The following is a 7,616-nucleotide window of genomic DNA, read 5'->3' on the forward strand; positions in this document are numbered from 1 at the left end:
GCGGGAATCCCGGCTGCGGGAATGCCGGCTCCCCCCGCGGGCCCGGGCACCCACAGCGCGACCGGAGGCGTCCAAACCTCTGGCTACTCCCGAAACCGCTTTAGGACCTTCTGGTTTTTGTTGAAAAGCGAGGGGCTAAATTCTAATTACTCATAATGAAATCCGTAGCCTAAATAAATAAATAAATAAATAAATAAATAAATATGCGAGTCTTCTTAAGGATCGTGCTAGCTCCCTCATTCCCACAGGCTGTAATCCCAATCTGAATTGATTATAAACAAGTGGATGGTTCGAAACAAGAGGGAAGCGCTGTGGGATAGATGATGTCCTTCAGCGCTTCTATTGCCACAGGTCTGAATTTATTTCTAAAAAGAAGCAGGGCACGCCTTTCATACCCCATCAGTCACATTTTCTTCTCCAAATGCTTACCCCTGAACAGCCACGAGGTAAATCTCAGAGGACCACAAGCTGGATGTACACCAAATGTGCTCTGTCATCCTTCCCTACAGGGGATAGAGGTGGTCTTCCCTTTTTAATAATTTGAAAAGATGGCACATGAAAATAAAAGATGGGGGATTCAGATTCTTATAAGAAAAAGTGACAGGAGTAAACTTAAGAAAATTTGGAGTGGAGGTATTAAAATCTCTAGTGTGCTGTGAGGAGAAATGGTGTCTAATTTTACATTTATGGGGCTATCTAGATGCTAAGATGTCAGTGGGAAAGAAGGCTAATCCAGATGAAACCTGCTTTGCTGGGCTCACAGCACTGTGTGGTAAGAGTGACCAGGCTGCTGGTGAGCAGCATCCTGCTTCTCTTTGGTGGTTACTGCACTTTGTTCCTCATTCATTTGGGGAGCTCCAGAAAGCATTCTGCATCTCAGGGAGAACACCTTCAATGCCTTTCCTGACTGAGCTATTCCTGACCTCACCGCAGAACCACAATAAAATCTGCTGCTTCTGCACTGGATGTGCATTTCTCTTAACAGTTACACATAAAATCTTTTTCACCTTATCCACCAACTTTAATATTAACAACTGCCTTTCATTTCTGCCAGGTTTGTCTAAGCCAAAACTTAAGAGTATAAACCCTGTGTAATCGAAGCAATACTCAAGTTCACAGTGTAGAAGAGTTTGATTTGCTCATCAGCTCAAGCTGATGAAGAGAAATGGTAAGGGAAAGAAGCAAAATTCCTAGAGATAGAAGGAAAAATGTCTTTTCTTGAATATCAGCACTGTAAGAACACAATTAACAGAAAGAAACATTCTATGCCAATATGCAGTTGTGAATAGACAGTAACCCATGCCACAATCCAGGTGGGAACTGATCTCTATGGCCATTAAATACAGATTTTTTTTGTCTCCTTTAGTCTTTAGGCAAGACCATTTCATTAGCATGGCAAAAGCAGCCTGATGACTTTGATTCACATTTCAAAATATGCAAGGACAGAAGAGTCAAAGGCACATCCCTGTGCGTGACTTCTTGCAGACAGCTACACTCACTTGGCAGCTATTATCTCCCAGACCAGCTGGGTTGTGTTTTTCAGGGTCTCTGCTCTGGAGCCCTTCCAGGCTGCTGCATTTAGCTGGAATGTTTGTGGCAGAATTAGTCCAGGAAACTCCTTTCCTCAATGCATAAACTTCTGCCAGGGCGCCAGTGCAATTGCACCACTCTGAATAAAGGCCTGGAGCTGAGCAAGGCAGAAGCAGAAGGAAACAGAAGTGGAAAGAAGAAAGGCTGATTAATGATTGATTAAAACTGTGGCAAACAGGAGCGTTCTTCACTGATTATGCCCTCGGTACTCTTTCACAGAATAGTTACTTTGTTCAAAGCCAGATCCAGTGTTTGCCACGGAGCATTGCAGACACAACCATTTTAATTTCCAGAAAACCCCGAGCTCTTTGTTTACAACTACTTGATGCATGATCTGTCTTCATTAATACTCTCATGCTCAAAATAAAGTTCTGTAATCAAGTCCTTGCACTCTTTAATAACCCTGAAACCCTCTATCTGTAAGTTGTTTTCCTACTGCATGAATTTGTCTCCTTTTCTAGACCCTCCCTTCTCCTTCCCAGCCGGGTGCCCAGGGAATCCTCCCTCACCTTTTTCTGGGGTGCAGGCCCATTCATTTTCAACACTTGACATTTTTTTCCCCTACAGAAGACCTAGATGCTGCCTGCTGTCCATGCTGTTGTCTCACATTCCTGTTCTATTGATGATGGCCCATTTCCACATGAGTACAGAGAAAGCTCTGGGAGTATAACACACTACAAAGAGAAAAACATCCTTACTGCCTCCTGAGCATTCAGAATTACAACGCTGTAAAGCGACCCTGCCTAAATCCATCTCTACATGCCAGACCTCGGGTAATACAAGGAAAATGAACCTTTTTCCATCAGAGCTCAGGGAGCGGGAGCAGGCAAGGACGTGCCAGGCTCCCTTCTCTCTGCTGGAGCCTCTCACCACTCCTGCAGGACCCACACACGTGGTTCTCAGCATTCCCTTGGCTCGAGCACACCTGTGCCCGGGGAATTTTTCATCACACACCTCCCCCTGTTTGTCAACATATCACACCACCACATCTCAAACCAAGCCTAGGATTGCCTCCAACTTGGGGGTGCACCTGACAGAGCAGCGAGGCACACCTTGCACACCAGGGAGCCACCCAATTACAATTTAAACTCCTTAGCAAAAGCCCTTTTTCACCTTTTGTTTTACTAGTTTAGGCACTGTTTGACACCTGCTGAATATTAATACAATGCTGCTTTAGTGTTTTAACACAGTGGGGCCTTCATCCTGTTTGGATATGGAGGCAATACACAACTTCAGTAGATTCTCTTTATAACAAAACCAGAAGTGTAAGTCCATGTGAAGAGAAAATGAAGTACTCTACCTTTTTCTTCTTCTCTCTCTCTCTCTAACTGCATTACTTGGAAAAATCTGTTAAAAAAAAAAGAGTGTGTAAGCACTTAAATAACCCTGCATTTGTCACCAGAATCAGAGCTTTAGTCTTTAAGTAAGTGCAGAAGTTTTTCTGAATCATTAATACCAAATAAATGACTGAGAAGGAGGAAGAAAATACATAAAAGCCCTCATTATATGCAAAACAGATGGAGGGAAGCTGCTTTGGGAGGCATCGTATTCTAAACCTGAAGTGGGAACTGAATTTTTTATGTAATCCCAATGGCTGGGTACTGCTAATGTTATTCTGAAGTAAAAAAGATGACTTCTGTCTGTTCCTCTGAAATATTAACTAAAAAAATTATTTTATTTCTGCATATATATGCACATTTTCAAGCTGAGAAATTGGAAAAAAGCTTATATTCTCTATGCCCTTAAAACCATTACATTGTCATCTTCAGATAAACACCTCAGCACAGCAGGTGCCTAGAACATACAAAGAAGTGTGTGGAACACAATGTTCTGAAGGAATCCTCATGAATACAGTTCTAGTCTTCAAAAATGCCTCTAAAAAAGTTTTACAAGGTATCAATGGCTGGGAAAACAAAATTCTTTCTCACAATCAAAAGTTTTCCCATTTCTAGAGCCAGAGACACGATTTGAAAATTTACAAGGTTCACTTTTAAACTTTGTGGGTTGGGAGGGGTTTACATTTCAGATTTTGGGTTGGAGCATTTCACTGGTTTTTAGTCACAGTATTGTACAAATTAACTTCTTGTAGCAGCATCAAAAGCAAAGAAAATCCTGTGATTAATCTGCTTTTTTTTCCCTCCCATGATAAACAAAGTGCTCCAGACACCAGACGTCAGTAAGGAACTGTCTGGGAAGAGATAATTTTAAAGGGCTTTGAAAAAAAGAAAGCAGCAGGGTGGTGTCTAGTCATGATAAGTTATTTTGAAAACAGACTGGATAGTGCTGATACTGGAACATGATGACAGCACGTAACAATCTGGGCAAATACAACCAAAAAGGGTAAAATTGGAACTTCAGTGTCATTGCAGAGAATGGTGAGAACAACAAACACTCACCACACATACTCAAGTTCCTGTGTATTAATGTCTTGCTAGGAAAAACAATGGTTCACCTAAAAAAAATTGTTCTAAAGTCTTTTACTTCCATGTTGCAATGAACTTTGGGTTAACTAACACCTTGTTGATGTGTGTGTAGAGTTATCTCTGTATTTATGATGTTTGTTTTCTCACAAACACTCCACAAATCACAAAAACCTTTCTGGTGCTTCTGGTGTTTCTGTCCATGGTATGTGGCTCCCTTGCATCACAGCAGTTTACAAAACAAGACTGGCTGAAGTTCAGTTTGGGTTTTGAATGGAGCACAAAAATGAGCTTCCTACGTAAAAAGTCTGTCCTATGTGTCATGGTTTGATAATGTCAAGAGAAGGACTGAGTCACTCTGTTCTTCTACTTTTACTGTAACTCCTCAGAATTCACTGGGGCTGCTCCTGACCGTAAAAAGCAACAAAATCAGGCCTCTCTTTTAGAGGATTGTTTCCCAGGAAACTTTAGGAGTTAGGTTGCTAAATAAATAGCTGTGTATCACAAGTTAATTCATGCTTCCTCCCCCTCCACCCCACCTCATTTCTTTAACAAAAAAGGAGCCTGAGTGAAAAGTCAGACAGGACTAATAAATCATGCATGATGGGGAGTCAGAATATCCAACTTCCCAGAGTTTTTCAATTCTAATTTTCATCTGTTTTACTTACATGGAAAACCATTCACTTAAATAATTTTGTACCTGACTTCCATTATTTTTTTCTATTCAGAATTAGTCTATTCCCCTATATTGTCACCAGATCTAGCTATCCATGGAAGGGCCAGGAAAAAATATTTTGCCTGTAATTCAGTATCTCTTTTTTGTCTCACAAAGAAAGAGACTTTTCTCCTTCAGCACTATCCAACATTCAACATTTTGGATGGGTCAAGTACTTGTTTAAACATTCAGTATTGCTGTCCTTATTCTTCTCTGTACAAGTCTGCTTGTGTAATGTATCAAACAAGGGACTGAGCCAAGATCAAGACAAGGGATGTGTGAAGGGAAAAATGGGCACTACGGTCCTGCCCTTCTTAAGAAGGAATTTGCAGAAGTAGATGACATCTGGAAACAACTTGTGTTCTTTTTGGGGAAGGGTATAATGTGTCTAGAAAGACACCACAAAATGAGGCCCATGCTGTTGGACTAAGGCTCCTTGCCCTTCTCAAGATGCAGAAACTGTAGAGATGAAGAAGCCACTTTATCTGCTCTTATGGTTGCATGTCATTTAGGGGGACAGCTGGGAGCACACACAGGCCAAACCAATTTTCTTGGCTTCTGCAGCAACCCACATGTGGCCACCATCTCTTCCCAGCCCCTGGGGCTCCACACAGGTCCTGGTTCAGGACAAGCAGAGTCCCCAGCCAAGACAACTGCTGGAAGCCTCGTGCTAGAACAATGTTCAGCCATGGCTTCCTCCCTGCTCATCCTGAATTCCTTCTGGAAATGACAGATGCTGAGAGTGTGGGAGCCCATCTGACCCACCCTAGAGCAGACCTGGAGCACAGAGTGCAGCAGCTGCACAGCCATGGATTAGTGAAGGACAATGAGCCCAACTCCTGTGGCAATCACTGGACCTCCTACATCCCCACTAAACATTCAGATTGCCCACGGGTCCTGCCATGTGACAGGAGAAACACCACATGAGGTTCTGCTCTCGCATTTACAAAACCCGAGTAACTCAGTCAGCTAAAACCATCTGGCTCCCCTGTTGTGTACGAGTTCAGGTTATAAAGCAATTTCTATTCAGCTCTAACTGTACAGATTCCACAGCGGTGTTTTTCACGTTGTTGCTAATCAAGATGAACTCATTGGTTTTACTGCGTGCTTCATTTTGTTTTGTTTTTTCAAACATGAAAAACAAATATTTCCAACACTTTTCAAAATTTCTGCATTTTTTCAAAGGGAAAACATATCTCTTCCTGCACTTTTAGGACATTCAAAGCATCCTTTTCCTTGTCAAAACCAGACATGGCTTACTGCTGAAACTTGAAAGGAAGAATGAAAATATTTGTCCATGAGAACAAGAGCCTCTACTTGGCAAGAAAAGTAGTCAACTGTTCTCTAAAGTGATGAGCTTTGGAAAACCTACAGTCTGTATACAGGAGAAAGGAAAATCCCATTCCTGTGATAACCATGCCTACCAACAGAACTGGACAGGAATGTAGGTCTGGGATGGGCAAATTTTCCGTTTATAGATGAGATGGGTTTGGATGCTGGCCCTGGTGTTCTTCCTATTTCATTGAGGTTGCCTATCCCCTCATTACAAACCCCATTCTCCCAAAGAAACAACTGACAAGGTTTGGTCCATGCTGATGCTTTGGTACCTGCTCTTTTTGTAGGGCTTGACCTAGAGAAAATCAAGCAAAATATTTGCCAGTCCCACATTAATCCACCTCTCCAGTCTGTGATCAGAAGGTTTCTTTTTACAAGTTAAAGAAAAGACACAAAAGACACTGGCATGTTTCTGCTCCCACAGCAACCAGTCCTGGCCTGTGCAAGGAAGTTGCAGTTTAATTAAACCATTTCAAAAGCTGATGCTGTTAAATTAATGTGAAGTCTTTTGGAGGATGGATGTTATTTTGCTGGAGTAGTTTCTGCTGTTTTAACTGAAGTGGTAAGGAAGGGATTTAAGCTAAATCAATACACAACATACTTCAACTGATATGTGTCCAAAAAAGGCATTTGCATCAGCATAATGAAACAGTGCAAGATTTTCATGTAGACAAGACTCAGAAGAAAATATAACTATATTATTCTTTGGAAATATCATGAACATGCCTTGTTTTGCCCTTGTCTGCTGTCAACACCTCCTCCACTGCCTCCAGGGGTCTGCTCCCCACTGCCTGACAGTTTTATTAACTATATCTTCCTGTCCTGTTTACCCTCAGGTACCCACTTGTTGGCAAGTTACACTTCTCTTTATCACCAAACCACCACCCCATTTGATGTAGTTCTCAAGAACTGTAGCTTCTTGCAGTTCTGCTAAGTTGAAAGGTTCCTCTTCAGGGTAGTTTCAACTTGATGTTCCCCAGATTTTCCCCTTTCCTCTATTAACAGTAAAAGTTACTCCAGCTTCAGAACACAACTGGCTGGGCTTTTCTGAGAACCCAAAATATATTAGTTTCAGGCTTCTGGTGTGCTGTGGAAAGGTCAGGCTGTGACTACTCCTTCTGGAAAGCCCATCTTTCTCCAGAGGGTGACATACAGTGCATGAGAAAAAGTTCAAAAAAGGCCATTTTGAGCAGCTACTTTGTCAGCCTTGCATGATATCCCAGCACCTCTTGAGCTCACTGGTTTACACTAGAGTGGGAAATGTCCTTGGGAAGAGGGAAAAGGTCAATCCTTGCCCTTACTGTTCTTGGTTTGTCCCCCAGAGTCCAGCACAGCCGAGCCAACACTGGGATGCAGAGCTGAGGAGTTTTCTCTGCCCATTTTGCTGAGCCACTGCTGCTGCACTGAGAGCTGCAGGGGGATGCCAGGGGATCTCTGGGGATGAGGAAACTGCTGAAATCACAACATGCAGCCATTCCCAGCACACCAGGCCAACATGCTGAATAGGTTAGGCAGAGTTTGGTACTGCACTGGCAGAACAAAGAGCTGGCACTCTT

The sequence above is a fragment of the Passer montanus genome, unplaced genomic scaffold (genome assembly GCF_014805655.1).
Source record: "Passer montanus isolate IOZ18808 unplaced genomic scaffold, ASM1480565v1 scaffold20, whole genome shotgun sequence".
Classification (NCBI taxonomy): domain Eukaryota; kingdom Metazoa; phylum Chordata; class Aves; order Passeriformes; family Passeridae; genus Passer; species Passer montanus.